Here is a 20,139-nt window from a genome sequence, read left to right as displayed (position 1 = left end):
ACTATTCCGGCGAGCCTCCGGCGATCCTCGATCCGCGCGCCCTGAGCCAGATCTTGAGACTAGGGTTGACCCCTGCTTTTTTCGTCTAAGTCATTTTTTGTGTTCATATTATCTAGCTTTGTTCATCGCATCATAACTCAGCATCCGTAGCTCCGTTTTGCGTGTGCAATATATCAAAATGTTCGTTAGGTTGTGCTCTTCATTTTGTTCTATTGCACCATGCTTGTTTGAGTCCAGCTTGATGCCTAAAATGCCGTTGCAAGAGTGCTATAAAATGTTAGTTCCTGATTCTTATCAGATTATGAGCATTTGTCATTTTTGCCATGATTATTGTGTGCCTCCTATGAACTTGAGCCCTACATGTGTTTTGGCTATGCCATGCTATCTTTACAAGGGTGTATGCCATGTATTTTTGTGATCAATGTGGTGACTAGCACATGCATGCAAAGTATCTCTCGTGATGTTGCTGTTTTCAGGGAATTAGAATTTCACTAAGTCATTTCCCTGCTTTTATTTTTATGCCATGTATTCATGTTGCTACAGAGTGATCCATGCTTCTTTTGAGTATGTTCAGTAAGGATTATTTGAGCATATGGTTATGTTCTATCCATCCATGTCCCTGTTTGCATTTATGGACTACCCTAGCATGACTCAATCTTACTCTACTTTTGCTATAAAATGTTCCTGGCAGATTGTTTACGTGTTAATCAATTTTGCCAAGGTTGGTGTCGTTGATACATGCATGCTATGAGATTGTTCTTGCCATGTTTAGCTTCTTGATCATGTCTTCTTGCTGGGTGTATGCTTAGTTTGTCATGCAATGCCTTGTGGTGAGTGCATCGAGCTCGCAAACATGCCTACGTAACTCTGTTTTTGCCATGTCCAGTTTTCTGCTAAGTCTGAATCTGTTAACGAAACTTGCTATGTTTACATGGGTGCCATCATGTTTTATGTGCCCTTTTGGCTTATGGTTAGTAAGGGACTTTTGTATGCTTTGAGTAGATTCATGCCATGCCTGGTGTTGCTATGTTCTGATCTTGTAGCATGCTATTATCTTGCTCTAAACATTGCTTCTGATGTTAATCCTGACATGTTGTTATTTTCACTAAGTCTGTGAAGCTGATATCTTTTGCACTTTTGCCATGCTTGTTTGAACCTGCATTGTGTGATCTATCCATAGCTTAGTGTTCATCTTTTGTCAAGCATCTTTAGTAGATCCCAGCCATGTGCTTTGTTGCTATGTTAGAGTACAGTAGCTTAGTTTCTTGTTACATTTTAGATGGCATCGTGCTGTTAATCGCAGGATTGTGCCATTATTGTTTTGCTTGCCATTTGCAAACCGTGCATCTGATTCTGGTGATCTTTATATCAATTTCAACCGAAATCAACTCATCTTTCCAGCGGCTCTATTGGTTTGCCAAGTTGAGGCCTAGTTCAATCTTTTCCTTCTGGAGCATGCATATGCATTGCATATCACATCCCGCATATCATGCCATGTTTTGCATCATGTTGCTTGCGCATTGCACCATGGTTGATTGTGGTTTCCTTTGCTTGTGTTCTTGCCTTGGGTAGAGCCGGGAGATGAGTACGTGATCGAGGAACCCGTTGAGTACGCTTACGAGGATCAAGCTTACGTCAACTCGGAGAACTTTGCAGGTAAGATGACCATACCCTCGAAATCACTTCTATCTTTGCTTGCTAGTTGCTCGCTCTATTGCTATGCCTATGCCACGATACCTACCACTTGCCTTATCATGCCTCCCATATTGCCATGTCAAACCTCTAACCCACCTTGTCCTAGCAAACCGTTGTTTGGCTATGTTACCGCTTTGCTCAGCCCCTCTTATAGCGTTGCTAGTTGTAGGTGAAGATTGGAGTTTGTTCCTTGTTGGAGCATGTTTATTGTTGGGATATCATTATCATATCTTGTTTACTTTAATGCACCTATATACTTGGTAAAGGTTGGAAGGCTCGGCCTTTTTCCTGGTGTTTTGTTCCACTCTTGCCGCCCTAGTTTCCATCATACTGGTGTTATGTTCCTTGATTTTGCGTTCCTTACGCGGTTGGGTTATAATGGGAACCCCTTGACAGTTCGCCTTGAATAAAACTCCTCCAGCAAGGCCCAACCTAGGTTTTACCATTTGCCACCTAAGCCTTTTTCCCTTGGGTTCCGCGGACTCAAGGGTCATCTTTATTTTAAACCCCCGGGCCAGTGCTCCTCTGAGTGTTGGTCCAACTTGTCAGCCGCCGGTGGCCACCAGGGGCAACTCTGGGTTGGCCTACAGAAAGTTTGGACAATCCGGTGTGCCCTGAGAACGAGATATGTGCAGCTCCTATCGGGATTTGTCGGCACATTCGGGTGGCTTTGCTGGTCTTGTTTTACCATTGTCGAAATGTCTTGTAACCGGGATTCCGAGTCTGATCGGGTCGTCCTGGGAGAAGGAATATCCTTCGTTGACCATGAGAGCTTGTGATGGGCTAAGTTGGGACACCCCTGCAGGGTTTTGAACTTTTGAAAGCCGTGCCTGTGGTTATGGGCAGATGGGAATTTGTTAATATTCGGTTGTAGAAAACTTGACACTTAAGTTAATTAAAATGCATCAATCGCGTGTGTAGCCATGATGGTCTCTTTTCGGCGGAGTCCAGGAAGAGAACACGGTCTCGTGTTATGCTTGAACGTAAGTAGTTTTAGGATCACTTCTTGATCATAGTTTATCGACCGTGCTTTGCTCCTCTTCTCGCTCTCATTTTCGTAAGATAGCCACCATATATGCTAGTGCTTGCTGCAGCTCCACCTCACTACCTTTGCCTGCCCATAAGCTTAAATAGTCTTGATCGCGAGGGTTTGAGATTGCTGAGTCCCCGTGACTCACAGATTACTTAAAAAACCAGATGCAGGTGCCGATGATGCTAGTCCAGGGGATGCGACCGAACTCAAGTGGGAGTTCGACGAGGATTCAGGGCGCTACTATGTTTCCTTTCCAGACGATCAGTAGTGGAGCCCAGTTGGGGCGATCGGGGATCTTATGCATTTGGGGTTGTCTTTGTTTTGGTTCTGTAGTCGGACCTTGATTGTATTCTGGATGACGTAATGCTATTTTCATGTATTGTGTGAAGTGGCGATTGTAAGCCAACTCTGTATCTCTTTGTTATTCAGTACATGGGATGTGTAAAGATTACCCCTCGTGCGACATGCCTACAATGCGGTTATGCCTCTAACTCGTGCTCCGACACGTGGGAGATATAGCCGCATCGTGGGTGTTACAAGTTGGTAATCAGAGCCTTCCCCGACTTAGGAGCCCCCCTGCTTGATCGAATTGCTGGCGTTGTTGAGTCTAGAAAAATGTTTTGAGTCTTATAGGATTATATATATCGGAGAGTAGGATTCTTTTTACTCCTCAGTCCCTTCGTCGCTCTGGTGAGGCCTCCCGACGTAGAGTTTTGACTCTTCTCTCCTCAAATTTCACAAAAAAAAGTTTAGGATCACGCGGGTATCTTGGAATCGTTTCGATGGTTTTGTGACGAGAACATTGTTCTTGGTGCCTCCTGACATTTAGGGGTTGTAGCAGTGTCCCGGGGAGTTTAGCTCCAAGGTGTTGTCGTCACAATTTTATCGTTGCAGTTCTGGAATACCTGAGTTTCGCCGACATTGGAAATCTCTTTTATGCAGTTGTTGGTGAGATAACCTCGACGCCACCCAGTACTGGGGCGGGAGTTCGGGAGTATTGCCATAACTCGTATAACGAATGCTTTTCGAAGGTTGGGGTAAATGATTTCCGAAGGTTTCTTGGTTATGTGTTGAAGGATGGATACATCTGGATGTAGGATTTGCTAGTTTTGGGTGAGATATTATGCTTCCCCTGTATCCCCAACACTTGATTGCATAACCGGAAAGTTTCGGGAGTTTCATAGGTGGGAATTCATGTAGCTCTAGTATTTCTTCCCGCAGATATTTGGTTTGTGATGGGGTAATCCTTACCAATTATTTGTTCATATCCGTACCTTGTTGTTTTATTCATCTACCTCTATCTAAGTGGCTTCTCAACTTTATGGAAGTGTGATAATTTAATTTGGAATTCATTCATTCATTCTTGTTCGAATGTTAAGGCTATATGTTGCAATTTCGATCCATTTGATTCAGCTTGAATATATGTCTTTCAAGATGCTAACGGATGTCACCCTCTTCAGGATGGCTCCTCCAACGCGTCAGAATACGGAACCTCCGCCACTTCCGCCACCTCCGGAGGCATGGCAAGCTGTGATGGCCGCCACCAACGCCAACACGCAGATGCTTTTGCAACTCTTGCAAGAGCGTAACCAAGGAAATCAAGGCCATGGAAAAAATCAAGTTCAGTTTGCTACCCTCAACCAGTTCCTCGCAAACCAGCCGAAGTCTTTCAGTAACTGTGTCGAGGCCACAGACACTGACGATTGGCTCGTGGATATCTGCAAACATTTTGAGTGTAGCAATGTCAGGCCTGAGGATTTTGTCAAGTTTGCTTCGTTCCAACTCAAAGACCAAGCTGCTGAGTGGTATCAACAATACAAAGATTCCAGAGGAGGTCGTGTGATTACCTGGGATGATTTCTGCCAAGACTTGAAAGCTCACCACATTCCTCAAAGTGTTGTTGAGAGTAAGCGTGAGGAGTTCCACAATCTGAAGCAAGGCAGCTTGTCTGCTTACCAATACAACATCCTGTTCCAGAGGCTCGCTCGCTTCGCCAAACAAGACGTCCCTGATGAGGGGAGCATGATTTATCAATTCAGAGGTGGCCTCAGAGAAGATCTGCAACTAGCTCTCGTGCTTTTTGAGCCGAAAAAGTATGATGAGTTCTACAACATGGCACTAAAACAAGAAGCTGCTCAGATCAAGTGCGATGCTTCCAAGAAGAGAGTCAGGGATGCAACTCCTTCTTCTTCTTCAACTCAAGTGGCAGCTAAGCAGCAAAAGTACTGGTTGCCTCCTCCTCCTTTGTTCCGTCAGCCTTATCAGCAGAAGAGCAAAGGTGGCAATGGATCTTTCCCACCCACCCAACCCAGGCTTTCAGAACAAAATTTCATCTCATGCTCCAAGGTCAAGTGCTCCGTATCACCATCCGCTCTCAGAGGTTACGTGCAACAAGTGTCAGCAGAAGGGTCACTATGCAAACAAATGCTTCAACCAGAGTCGTCTTCCGCCTCCTTCTCCTGTGAGATCTGCCAGCAATGTAGTGGTCAAGCATAATCCCAAGTTTGCAAAGGTCAACATGATGAACGCAGCTCATGCAGAGGACTCTTCAGAAGTGATCATGGGTAATCTTCCTATTAATGAATTCCTGCAAAAGTTCTTTTTGATACTGGTGCATCGCATTGTTTGATCTCGAGACCATTTGCATCTAAGCATGAGTGGGTTTTCCAAGATTTGCCTAGTCCGTTAGCAGTTGTTTCACCGGGTAAATGCTTGCATGCAAGCTACATGGTTCCAGATGTTTCTATCAAGATGGGTGACTATAAGTTTCTATCTTCTCCAATGGTCCTTGGTGATTCGAATATTGATCTAATTCTCGGCATGGACTGGCTTTCTAAGCACAAGGCTCAGCTTGATTGTGCTTCCAGACAGATTCAATTGACACACTCGTTTGAGAATGTGATCGTCTTTGCCGCTCGTGATGATACCATTCGACTATTTTCTCTCAATGAGAAGGGCGAGTTGAATGCCATCTCTCAGATTCCAGTCATTTGTGAATATCAAGACGTCTTTCCAGTAGTGCTTCCAGGAATGCCTCCTCACCGGCCAGTTGAATTCGTCATTGATCTTGAGCCTGGCACGGAAGTGTTTGCAAACGTCCTTACAAGCTTGGACCAGAAGAGTTGAAGGAGCTAAAGAAACAACTCGATATACAAGAGCGTATGGGTCTGATCCGACCAAGTTCTTCTTCTTGGGGTTGTGGTGTTTTTTTTGTCAAGAAGAAAGATAGCATGGACCGACTTTGTGTCGACTACCGTCCATTGAACAAGAAGACCATAAAGAACAAGTACCCACTTCCCAACATCAACGAGCTTTTCGAACAACTCAAAGGTGCTCAAGTATTCTCCAAGCTTGACCTCCGTATGGGCTATCATCAAATTCGCATTCATGAACAAGATATCCCCAAGACAGCATTCAGGACAAGCTATGGTTCCTATGAATACACTGTCATGTCTTTCGGCCTTGTCAACGCTCCTCCAACGTTCTCTCGCATGATGAACTTCATCTTCAACCCTTACACAAATGACTTCGTCTTGGTCTATCTCGATGACATTTTGGTCTTTTCCAAGAACAAGGAGGAGCATGCCAAACACTTGAGATTGGTACTTGACAAACTCAGAGAACATCAGTTCTATGCGAAGTTTTCAAAGTGCGAGTTTTGGCTCGATGAGGTTCTCTACCTTGGGCATATCATCTCCGCTAAGGGCATAGTTGTTTATCCTAAGAAGGTGTCTGCAATTGTGAATTGGGAACCGCCTCAGAATGTCAAGCAGCTCCGCAGCTTTCTTGGGCTCGCAAGCTATTGTCAAAGATTCGTTGAGAATTTCTCTAAGATCGCGAAGCCTCTTTCCAACCTTCTCCAGAAGCATGTGAAGTATGTATGGACGCCTGAATGTGACACCGCTTTCAACACCCTCAAAGAGAAGTTAGTCACAGCTCTAGTTCTGACTCCTCCTGATGAATCCAAACCATTTGAGGTTTTCTGTGATGCTTCCCTGCAAGGTCTCGGTGCTGTTTTAATGCAAGAGAAGAAAGTTGTGGCCTATACCTCTCGCCAGTTGAAGCCCAACAAAAATAACTACCCCACTCATGACCTGGAGTTGGCGGCAGTTGTCCATGCTCTTTTAACATGGAGACATCTCTTGTTGGGAAGGAAAGTGGACATCTTCACTGATCATAAGAGTCTCAAGTACATCTTCACTCAGCCCAACCTCAACCTCAGGCAGACTCGTTGGGTCGAAATGATTCAAGAGTATAATCCGAGTATTGAATATACTCCAGGCAAGGCCAATGTCATTGCTGACGCTTTGAGCAGGAAGGCTTACTGCAACAGTTTGATTCTCAAGCCCTTCCAATCGGATCTTTGTGAAGCTTTCCGCAAACTTAATATCCAAATTGTTCCTCAAGGATTCCTTGCCAACCTCCAAGTCTCTCCTACTTTGGAAGATCAGATTCGTGAGGCTCAACTTCTTGATGCCATGGTGAATGACAAGGACATCAATACCATTGTTACACCCACAGCCCTGCTGCTATACATACTGGACCAATTACTAGAGCTCGCGCACGCCAATTGAATTATCAGGTACTTTCATTTCTTGGTAACGATTCTAATGTTCATGAGAATATGATGTTTCCTAAATTGGATACATTTGTCTTGCTTACAAATGAAGGGCCTAGCTTGGACAAGAAAGATGAACCTTGGAACAAGTTCAAGCGTGGAGATGATGGCATGCGCAAGGGGATCCAGAACGGAGTTACAAGTGATGATTTCAGGACTTTGAAGCCACCATAAGGAGTGCATGAAGCCTTGGATGAAATATACAATATGCCACTTCATAAATTTCGTCCAGAGGCTATTTTAGGTGCTGCGTCACCTTATTATTGGGCCAGGCCCATGTATTTTCGAAATACTTAATTATAGGCTGTTTTTAGAGTCCGTATGTGTGGGGAAACAAGAGTTAGGGTTGGTTTCGGACCCCTCCTCCAAGGGCCACGAAATTCCCCCCTCTTCCTCCATATATACAGCCCTTAGGGCATTGTTTAGACTTTGGGGTTTTGTTTAGATTAAAAGTTCGCCATAGCTGCAACTTCTCGTACTTCGTTTGTGTCCAATGACCAGACCAAGACGTCACAGAACCCTACCTTCATCAATAAAGCTTTCATCTTATATTCGCAATATCCAGATTGCAATCTCAGTTTCTTGCTTGTTCTTCGTTTGCTTGCAGGAAACAGACCCTCGTGGTCAGGTTGATCGTGCTTCGGCGTGGTCAATAACCCCTTGGAAGTTGGTTTAGCGATTGCTAAGGCGCGACGTCTCGCACATTCGTAGTCGGATCGTCAAGGTCGACTCCCACAGAAACGATAGCCACCATGTCATCGAAACATCGGGACACCTTTGCCTCTATCAAGGGTATCAGATTTTCAGGTTGCTCAGTGAGATTTTACAGTTTTTCGTAGTTTAGGTCGAGTCTGTTCTTCATACCTATAGTCCACGAAAAAGCCAAAAAAAATTAGGGTTAGGTCATCATATCCGAACGAATCTGAGCCTTTGCATAGTCTTTTTAGAGTTTTTCTTTGTTGAATTTGCGGTTGCATCGTCGTGTCGAGTTGCTGGTCTTAGCGTCTAGTCCCTTAGAGTTTCAAGTTCTGTTCACAGGTTGTCAGGCCGCCGCCGCACCATCGTTATCATCATTACCATATACCACCACCCCACCATATACATCGCCGCTGCCATATAAAACCACCAATCCGAGTCCACATATACCATCGCCATATACCACCACCAATCTGAGTCCAGATATACCACCACAGTCTGAGTTCCACCAGATTCATCTCCGCCACCAGTCCTAGTCCGAGTCCAGTATTTGTTGCTTTGTTTTCGAGTTCCAGATCACGCCATACTCTGAGTCGTGACAGAGTAGGACTCCCGAGATTACGTGCTACCCGCAAAAGAAAAATAGTTCCAAACTCAAAAAAAACTAAGTCTGGAAAATTCTGGCTAGGCAGTTTTTAGACCATTTGTAGACTTTTTCGAAAAAAAATTTGTTGCGGAGCAAAAAAAAGAGGAAAAAAAGTGCAAAAAAGTGAAAAAAATCAGAGTGTGCTCCTCCATTGTTTACGTGCAGCGCTGTGATTTTGTTAGTGTTCTAGGCTCGCGTCTCTAGCACGGTCTAGCCGAGGACTAGCATAGTACCGTCGTTGAGCGTTTATTCAACTTTGCATCTCTGAATTGATTATTGCTGACCCTTTTTGCTACCATATTATAAGCCTTCCCAGCTCCACATACATCTACGTCGTGCGTTTGACTCTCCCTGGTAATCGCTCTATCCAAGCTTTGAAAGTTTTGACTACAACGGTTGCCGATCACCGCCTACTTCTGGGTAAGAACTGGTAAGAATTTGAGATTTGCTTGAGGGATTTGTGACACCACCACCACCTCTTGTTAGTAGTCTATAGGATCATATTCTTGTGTGTTTCTATTGTTGCTAACCATGGCAGGATCACAAGCCGATGAGACTGACTGGGAGAACATGACGAATAAGGAGTTGCATGATAAATTTTAGCAAATGATGAGTGGACAGGTGCAAGATGTGCTAAACAGATTTGAAGAGGCCATGGAGAAGATATATGGCATGGAGAAGATGTTCGAAACAAAGCTCGATAACAAGTTTAATGAATTGCTCGCGCGTCTTCCACCACCACCACCGGCTGCACCTAACGCACCTCTACAACAACAACAACAACAACAACGACTACCTCCACATCGCGAAACAGCCCTCTGTCGAGCGAGCCGTCTCCCTCTTGCACCTGGCCAAACTGTTGGTGCTGCTGTTGATACTTCTGTGGCTCCTGCTGCTGATTCAGAGGAGGATGATTTTGCGGGAGATTACGAGGATGAGGTTGATCAAAATCAAAACTACGTGCCACCACCAGCATAGCAACCACCAGGTCGTCCACATGCAAATAATGGCAATGGTAGGGCTCACCCTCAGGTACGAGATCATGACCATATCCCTAAACTAAAATTGAATATTCCACCATTTGAGGGTAGAATATGTTCCTGATATATATCTTACTTGGGAGTTAGAAACTGAACAACGATTTACATGTTTACAATATCCCAAGGAGAGACGTGTTCCTGCTACTGTTTGTGCATTCACTAGTTTTGCATGTGTTTGGTGGTCTGAGCATTGTAGATTATATCATATTCCAGCTACTTGGACTGCTTTGAAAATTGCTATGCATACTCGTTGGGTTCCACCATATTATCAACATGAATTACTTCAAAAATTGCAGCATTTAAGACAAGGAAAAAATTCTGTAGAAGAATATTATCAGGAATTACAAACTGGCATGATTAGATGTGGTATAGTTGAGGAGAATGAAGCTATGCTTGCACGTTTTATGGGTGGATTAAATAGGGAGATTCAGACCATTCTAGAGTATAACGAGTATACTAATATCACTCGTTTATTCCATCTTGCTTGTAAAGCTGAACGTGAAGTGCGGGATCGACAGGCATTGGCGCGAACTAACTTTTCTGCAGGTCGATCTTCATCATGGACACCACGTGCATCCTCTACTTCCACTCCACCAGCACCTCCATCAGGTGCCACCTCCAGTCGTGATACAAGAAAGCAGGCACAACCACCACTATCTGCCAAGAGCACACCTGCCGGACCTGCGTAGAGCTCTTCTTCTTCCATGGCATCAACAGGGCACACAAGTGATATTATTTGTCGTTGTTGTAAGGGAAGAGGACATTTTGCGAGAGAATGCCAATCTCACGCATGATGATTGCTACTGAGGATGGTGGGTATGAGTCTGCTAGTGACTATGATGAGGAGACTTTGGCTCTTATTACACATGAAGAACACGGTGGAGAGGATTCTGATCATGAGACGCAATACATGGCTGCTGAAGATGCTGACAGGTATGAATGTTTAGTTGCTCAACGTGTTTTGAGTGTGCAGGTCACACAAGCTGAGAAAAATCAGAGGCATAATTTATTCCATACAAAGGGAGTTGTGAAGGAACGTTTTGTTCGCGTCATCATAGATGGAGGGAGCTGCAATAACTTGGCTAGCATAGAGATGGTGGAGAAGCTATCACTCACCACAAGACCACATCCACATCCTTACTACATCTAGTGGTTCAACAACAGTGGCAAGGTTAAGATAACACGTACTGTTCGTGTGCATTTTAGTATCTCTACATATGCGGATTATGTTGATTGTGATGTGGTACCTATGCAAGCATGTTCCTTATTACTTGGTAGACCATGGCAATTTGATAAAAATTCTATACACCATGGTAGAAACAGTCAGTATACTCTTGTTCATAAGGATAAAAATATTACTTTGCTTCCTATGACTCCTGATTCCATTTTCAAAGATGATATTAATAGAGCTAATAAAGCAAAACAGGAGAAAAATAAAAGTGAAAATCAGATTGTGGCAAAAGACTTTGAGCAACAAATGCAGCCTAATAATAAACCATCTAGTGTTGCTTCTGAAATTAAATTGAAAAGTGCATGTTTAATTGCCACCAAATATGATATTGATGATTTAGATTTTAGCAAATCTGTTTGCTATGCTTTTGTGTGCAAAGAGGCATTATTTTCATTCGAGGACGTGCCTTCCTCTTTGCCTCCTGCTGTCACTAACATTTTGCAGGAGTTCGCTGACGTCTTCCCACAAGACGTGCCACCGGGATTACCACCTATTCGAGGGATTGAGCATCAAATTGACTTAATTCCCGGTGCATCATTACCCAACCGTGCACCATACCGTACCAATCCAGAGGAGACGAAGGAGATTATGCGTCAAGTACAAGAACTGCTCGACAAAGGTTATATACGCGAATCCCTTAGTCCTTGTGCTGTTCCTATCATTTTAGTGCCGAAAAAGGATGGTACGTCACGTATGTGCGTTGATTGTAGAGGCATTAATGATATTACTATTCGTTATCGTCATCCTATTCCTAGGCTAGATGATATGCTTGATGAACTGAGTGGCTCTATAATATTCTCCAAAGTTGATTTGCGTAGTGGATACCATCAAATTCGTATGAAATTGGGAGATGAATGGAAAACAACATTTAAAACTAAGTTTGGATTATATGAGTGGTTAGTCACGCCTTTTGGGTTAACTAATGCACCTAGTACTTTCATGAGGTTAATGAACGAAGTTTTACGTGCTTTCATCGGACGATTTGTGGTAGTTTACTTTGATGACATATTGATTTATAGCAAATCTTTGGAGGAACATTTGGAACATTTACGTGATGTTTTTATTGCTCTACGTGATGCATGTTTGTTTGGTAACCTTGGAAAGTGCACCTTTTGCACCGACCGAGTATCTTTTCTTGGCTATGTTGTTACTCCACAGGGAATTGAAGTTGATAAAGCCAAGATTGAAGCTATTGAGAGTTGGCCGCATCCCAAAACGGTCACACAAGTGAGGAGTTTCCTTGCCCTCGCTGGTTTCTATAGGCGTTTTGTGAGATATTTCAGCACCATTGCTGCACCTCTCAACGAGCTTACAAAGAAGGATGTGCCTTTTGTTTGGGGTACCGCACAGGAAGAAGCCTTCACGGTATTGAAAGATAAGTTGACACATGCTCCTTTACTCCAACTTCCTGATTTCAATAAGACTTTTGAGCTTGAATGTGATGCTAGTGGAATTGGATTAGGAGGTGTGTTATTACAAGATGGCAAACCTGTTGCATACTTTTCTGAAAAATTGAGTGGGCCTAGTCTGAACTATTCTACTTATGATAAAGAATTATATGCTCTTGTTCGGACCTTAGAAACATGGCAACATTATTTATGGCCAAAGGAATTTGTTATACATTCTTATCATGAATCTTTGAAACACATTAAAAGTTAAGCAAAACTGAACCGTAGACATGCTAAATGGGTTGAATTCATTGAGACTTTCCCTTATGTCATTAAACACAAGAAGGGTAAAGAAAATGTTATTGCTGATGCATTGTCTCGTCGTTATACTAGCTTTCACAACTTGACTTTAAAATATTTGGTTTGGAGACCATCAAAGATCAATATGTGCATGATGCTGAATTAAAAGATGTATTGCAGAATTGTAAGGAAGGGAGAACTTGGAACAAGTTTGTTCTTAACGATGGATTTGTGTTTCGTGCTAACAAGCTATGCATTCCAGCTAGCTCCGTTCGTCTTTTGTTGTTGCAGGAGGCGCATGGAGGAGGACTAATGGGACACTTTGGCGTGAAGAAGACGGAGGACGTACTTGCTACACATTTCTTTTGGCCAAAGATGAGATGGGATGTTGAGCGTTTTGTTGCTCGCTGCACTACATGTCAAAAAGCTAAGTCACGACTCAATCCTCATGGTTTATATATGCCTTTGCCTGTACCTAGTGTTCCTTGGGAGGATATATCTATGGACTTTGTTTTAGGTTTACCTCGAACAAAGAAGGGGAGGGATAGCATATTTGTTGTCGTGGATAGGTTCTCGAAAATGGCACACTTTATACCATGTCATAAAAGCGATGATGCTGTTAATGTTGCTGATTTGTTCTTTCGTGAAATTATTCGCTTGCATGGTGTGCCAAATACTATTGTTTCAGATCGTGATACTAAATTTCTTAGCCACTTTTGGAGATGTTTATGGGCTAAGTTGGGGACTAAACTGCTTTTTAGTACTACTTGTCACCCCCAAACTGATGGACAAACTGAAGTAGTCAATAGAACATTGTCTACTATGCTTAGGGCTGTTTTGAAGAATAACAAGAAAATGTGGGAAGAATGCTTGCCTCATATTGAATTTGCTTATAATCGTTCATTGCATTCTACTACTAAGATGTGCCCTTTTGAAATTGTGTATGGTTTCCTACCTCGTGCACCTATTGATTTGTTGCCTCTTCCATCTTCGGAGAAGGTTAATTTTGATGCTAAAGAACGTGCTGAATTGATTTTAAAAATGCATGAGTTAACTAAGGAAAACATTGAGCGTATGAATGCTAAATATAAACTTGCTGGAGATAAGGGTAGAAAACATGTTCTGTTTGCACCTGGAGATCTTGTTTGGTTACATTTGCGTAAGGATAGATTTCCTAATTTGCGCAAATCAGAGCTAATGCCACATGCTGATGGTCCTTTTAAGGTGTTAGAGAAAATAAATGATAATGCATATAAACTTGAGCTGCCTGCAGATTTTGGGGTTAGTCCCACTTTTAACATTGCAGATTTGAAGCCTTATTTGGGTGAGGACGATGAACTTTCGTCGAGGACGACTTCATTTCAAAAGGGGAGAATGATGAGGACATCAATACCATTGTTACACCCACAGCCCCTGCCGCTGTACATACTGGACCAATTACTAGAGCTCGCGCATGCCAATTGAATTATCAGGTACTTTCGTTTCTTGGTAACGATTCTAATGTTCATGTGAATATGATGCTGCCTAAGTTGGATACATTTGTCTTGCTTAGAAATGAAGGGCCTAGCTTGGACAAGAAAGATGAACCTTGGAACAAGTTCAAGCGTGGAGATGATGGCATGCGCAAGGGGATCCAAAACGGAGTTACAAGTGATGATTTCAGGACTTTGAAGCCACCATAAGGAGTGCATGAAGCCTTGGACGAAATATACAAGATGCCACTTCATAAATTTCGTCCAGAGGCTATTTTACGTGCTGCGTCACCTTATTATTGGGCCAGGCCCATGTATTTTCGAAATACTTAAGTATAGGCTGTTTTTAGAGTCCGTATGTGTGGGGAAACAAGAGTTAGGGTTGGTTTCAGACCCCTCCTCCAAGGGCCACGAAATTCCCCCCTCTTCCTCCATATATACAGCCCTTAGGGCATCGTTTAGACTTTGGGGTTTTCTTTAGATTAAAAGTTCGCCATAGCTGCAACTTCTCGTACTTCGTTTGTGTCCAACGACCAGACCAAGACGTCATAGAACCCCACCTTGATCAATAAACCTTTCATCTTATATTCGCAATATCCAGATTGCAATCTCAGTTTCTTGCTTGTTCTTCGTTTGCTTGCAGGAAACAGACCCTCGTGGTCAGGTTGATCGTGCTCCGGCGTGGTCAATAACCCCTCGGAAGTTGGTTTAGCGATTGCTAAGGCGCGACATCTCGCACGTTCGTAGTCGAATCGTCAAGGTCGACTCCCACAGAAACGATAGCCACCATCTCATCAAAACATCGGGACACCATTGCCTCTATTAGTGAAGAAGGTGAAGATTGGTATTGCCAAGAGCCAATCCAAGTACAAGTGCTGTCGCCTTGATGACAAAGATACTCTATTCTTTGAGGATTGAATTGTTGTTCCTAAGGGTGACCTTTGTAAAGTCATTATGAACGAGGCCCACAATTCACTCCTTTCTATTCATCCTGGAAGTACAAAGATGTACCATGACCTCAAGCAGTCGTATTGGTGGACTCGAATGAAGCACGAGATTGCTCAGTTCGTGAATGGATGTGATGTCTGCAGAAGAGTGAAAGCAGAACATCAACGGCCAGCTGGTCTCCTCCAACCTCTTGCTATTCCAGAATGTAAGTTTGACCATATTGAGATGGACTTCGTAACTGGATTTCCAAAGTCCAAGCGTGGAAATGATGCTATCTTTGTTGTCATCGACAAGCTTACTAAAGTGGCTCATTTTCTTCCTATCAAAGAATCTATCACAACAGCTCAGTTGGCAGAGCTATATACCTCGAGGATTGTCTCCTTGCACGGCATCCCGCAGTTGATATCTTCAGATCGTGGAAGCATCTTTACTTCTAAGTTCTGGGATTCCTTCCAGAAGGCTATGGGCACCAGCATTCGCTTCAGCACAGCCTTTCATCCTCAAACTAGTGGCCAAGTCGAGCGAGTAAATCAAATTCTTGAAGATATGCTTAGGGCTTGTGTCATTTCTTTCGGTATGAAGTGGGAAGATTGTCTTCCATATGCTGAATTCTCCTACAACAATAGCTTCCAAGCGAGTTCGGGCAAGGCCCCATTCAAGATTTTCTATGGAAGAAAGTGTCGTACTCCTCTTAATTGGTCAGAGACTAGTGAACGCCAACTTCTTGGCAATGACTTGATCATAGAGGCTGAAGAAATGTGCAAAGTCATTTGTGAAAATCTCAAAGCCGCGCAATCGCGCCAGAAGAGTTACTATGATAGCAAGCATCGTGACTTGGCTTTCGAGATCGGAGACCATGTCTACCTCCGGGTCTCTCCAATGAAAGGTACTCGTCGCTTCGGTATCGAAGGGAAGCTTGCCCCTAGATACGTGGGTCCTTTCAAGATCATTGGCACGATGTGTTTACGTGTCACAGCTTCGCAAGTGTTTCAAGACTCCTGACCGCACCATCAACTTCGAAGAGATTGATCTCCAAGAAGACCTGTCTTATCATGAGCATCCCGTTGCTATTCTTGAAGAAACTGAGCGCAAGACTCACAACAAGTCTATCAAATTTCTGAAAGTGAAGTGGTCACATCATTCTGACCGAGAATCCACCTGGGAACGCGAGGACCACCTCCGTTCCGAATATCCGGAGTTTTTCTAGTCCTAGATCTCGGGACGAGATCTTTTCACAGTGGTGGAGTGTTGTAACGCCCCGTATGTAACTTGCCATATTTGTATTACAACTCTTGCCATTTTCGGCTCTAAGTTATGATATTCCCTCGTGGTTGGGTTTTGTCTTTGTTTTGCTTTTTGTCCATGTCATGCATCTCATATCATGTCATAATGTGCATCGCATTTGCATACGTGTCTGTCTCAAGCATCCGAGCATTTTCCCCGTTGTCCGTTTTGCATTCCGGCACTCCTACGTCCTCCGGCGTCCCCTTTTGCCTCTTTTCGTGTGTGGGTGTTAAACTTTCTCGAAATGGGCCGAGATTTGCCAAGAAGCCTTGGTACACCACCCGTAGACCGTCTGTCAAGTTTCGTACCATTTGGAGTCCGTTTGATACTCCAACGGTTAACCGAGGAACCGTAAAGGCCTTGTGTGTGTTGCAGCCCAACACCCCTCCAAAGTGGCCCAAAACCCATCCAAAGCCCCTCCATCCTCTCGGTCGTTCGATCACGATCACGTGGCCGAAAACAGCACCTCATTTGGACTCTCCTAGCTCCCAGAATCTATAAATAGGCCTCACCCTCCGAAATTCGCGGTCCCGAAACCCTCATGTGCCGCCACCTGTCGCCTCCGTCGCCTCCCTCCACCGCGGCCCGCGGGCCCCGGAGCAGGCCCACGCGAGCCCGCGGGATCCGCTGCCACTAGCGCCCGAGCGCGCCGCCCCGCGCCTCCTCCACCGCCGCCCCGCTGACCACGCTGGCCGCCGCCACCTCGCAGGCGCCGCCACGCCGCCCGCCGCCGCGAACCTCGCCGCCCTGCCGCGCCGCGGCCGGATCCGGCCTCCGCCGCCCCGGATCATGTCTTCTTGCTGGGTGTATGCTTAGTTTGTCATGCAATGCCTTGTGGTGAGTGCATCGAGCTCGCAAACATGCCTACGTAACTCTGTTTTTGCCATGTCCAGTTTTCTGCTAAGTCTGAATCTGTTAACGAAACTTGCTATGTTTACATGGGTGCCATCATGTTTTATGTGCCCTTTTGGCTTATGGTTAGTAAGGGACTTTTGTTATATGCTTTGAGTAGATTCATGCCATGCCTGGTGTTGCTATGTTCTGATCTTGTAGCATGCTATTATCTTGCTCTAAACATTGCTTCCTGATGTTAATCCTGACATGTTATTTTCACTTCCTGATGTTAATCCTGACATGTTGTTATTTTCACTAAGTCTGTGAAGCTGATATCTTTTGCACTTTTGCCATGCTTGTTTGAACCTGCTATTTTGTGATTTAGCCGTAGCTCAGTGTTCATCTTTTGTCAAGCATCTTGAGTAGATCCCAGCCATGTGCTTTGTTGCTATGTTAGAGTGCAGTAGCTTAGTTTCTTATTGCATTTTAGATGGCATCGTGCTGTTAATCGCAGGATTGTGCCATTATTGTTTTGCTTGCCATTTGCAAACCATGCATCCGATTCCGGTGATCTTTATATCGATTTCGACCGAAATCAACTCATCTTTCCAGCGGCGCTCTTGGTTTGCCAAGTTGAGGCCTGGTTCAATCTTTTCCTTCCGGAGCATGCATATGCATTGCATATCACATCCCGCATATCATGCCATGTTTTGCATCATGTTGCTTGCGCATTGCACCGTGGTTGATTGTGGTTTCCTTTGCTTGTTTTCTTGCCTTGGGTAGAGCCGGGAGACGAGTACGTGATCGAGGAACCCATTGAGTACGCTTACGAGGATCAAGCTTACGTCAACTCGGAGAACTTTGTAGGTAAGATGACCATACCCTCAAAATCACTTCTATCTTTGCTTGCTAGTTGCTCGCTCTATTGCTATGCCTATGCCGCGATACCTACCACTTGCCTTATCATGCCTCCCATATTGCCATGTCAAACCTCTAACCCACCTTGTCCTAGCAAACCATTGTTTGGCTATGTTACCGCTTTGCTCAGCCCCTCTTATAGCGTTGCTAGTTGCAGGTGAAGATTGGAGTTTGTTCCTTGTTGGAACATGTTTATTGTTGGGATATCATTATCATATCTTGTGTACTTTAATGCACCTATATACTTGGTAAAGGGTGGAAGGCTCGGCCTTTTGCCTGGTGTTTTGTTCCACTCTTGCCGCCCTAGTTTCCGTCATACCGGTGTTATGTTCCTTGATTTTGCGTTCCTTACGCGGTTGGGTTATAATGGGAACCCCTTGACAGTTCGCCTTGAATAAAACTCCTCCAGCAGGGCCCAACCTTGGTTTTACCATTTGCCACCTAAGCCTTTTTCCCTTGGTCCAACTTGTCAGCCGCCGGTGGCCACCAGGGGCAACTCTGGGTTGGCCTACCGGAAGTTTGGACAATCCGGTGTGCCCTGAGAACGAGATATGTGCAGCTCCTATCGGGATTTGTCGGCACATTCGGGTGGCTTTGCTTTCTTGTTTTACCATTGTCGAAATGTCTTGTAACAGGTATTCCGAGTCTAATCGGGTCATCCTGGGAGAAGGAATATCCTTCGTTGACCGTGAGAGCTTGTGATGGGCTAAGTTGGGACACCCCTGCAGGCTTTTGAACTTTCGAAAGTCGTGCCTGCGGTTATGGGCAGATGGGAATTTGTTAATATCCGGTTGTAGAAAACTTGACACTTAACTTAATTAAAATGCATCAACCGCGTGTGTAGCCGTGATGGTGTCTTTTCGGCGGAGTCCTGGAAGAGAACACGGTTTCATGTTATGCTTGAACGTAAGTAGTTCTAGGATCACTTCTTGATCATAGTTTATCGACCGTGCTTTGCTCCTCTTCTTGCTCTCATTTGCGTAAGATAGCCACCATATATGCTAGTGCTTGCTGCAGCTCCACGTCACTACCTTTGCCTACCCATAAGCTTAAATAGTCTTGATCGCGAGGGTTTGAGATTGCTGAGTCCCCATGACTCACAGATTACTTACAAAACCAGATGCAGGTGACGATGATGCCAGTCCAGGGGATGCAACTGAACTCAAGTGGGAGTTCGACGAGGATTCAGGGTGCTACTATGTTTCCTTTCCAGACAATCAGTAGTGGAGCCCAGTTGGGGCGATCGGGGATCTTATGCATTTGGGGTTGTCTTTGTTTTGGTTCCGTAGTCGGACCTTGATTGTATTCTGGATGATGTAATGCTATTTTCATGTATTGTGTGAAGTGGCGATTGTAAGCCAACTCTGTATCTATTTCTTATTCAGTACATGGGATGTGTAAAGATTACCCCTCTTGCGACATGCCTACAATGCGGTTATGCCTCTAAGTCGTGCTCCGACACGTGGGAGATATAGCCGCATCGTGGGTGTTACACCCTAGGTCTTCATGAGTAAGCGAGTTGGATGCACACCCACTTAGTTTCTTTTGTTGGGCTTTCATACACTTATAGCTCTAGTGCATCCGTTGCATGGCAATCTCTACTCACTCACATTGATATCTATTGATGGGCATGTCCATAGCCCGTTGATATGCCTAGTTGATGTGAGACTATCTTCTCCTTTTTTGTCTTCTCCACAACCACCATTCTATTCCACCATAGTGTTATATCCATGGCTCACACTTATATATTGCGTGAAGATTGAAAAAGTTTGAGAACATCAAAAGTATGAAACAATTGCTTGGATTGTCATCAAGGTTATGCATGATTTAAATATTTTGTGTGGTGAAGATAGAGCATAGCCATACTATATGATTTTTTAGGGATAACTTTCTTTGGCCATGTTATTTTGAGAAGACATAATTGATTAGTTAGTATGCTTGAAGTATTATTATTTTTATGTCAATATTAAACTTTTATCTTGAATCTTTCGTATCTGAACATTCATGCCACAATAAAGAAAAATTACATTGAGAAA

The sequence above is a fragment of the Triticum urartu genome, chromosome 7 (genome assembly GCF_003073215.2).
Source record: "Triticum urartu cultivar G1812 chromosome 7, Tu2.1, whole genome shotgun sequence".
Taxonomy (NCBI): Eukaryota; Viridiplantae; Streptophyta; class Magnoliopsida; order Poales; family Poaceae; genus Triticum; species Triticum urartu.
The sequence above is the reverse complement of the archived record's forward strand: the minus strand, read 5'-3'. Positions refer to the sequence as shown.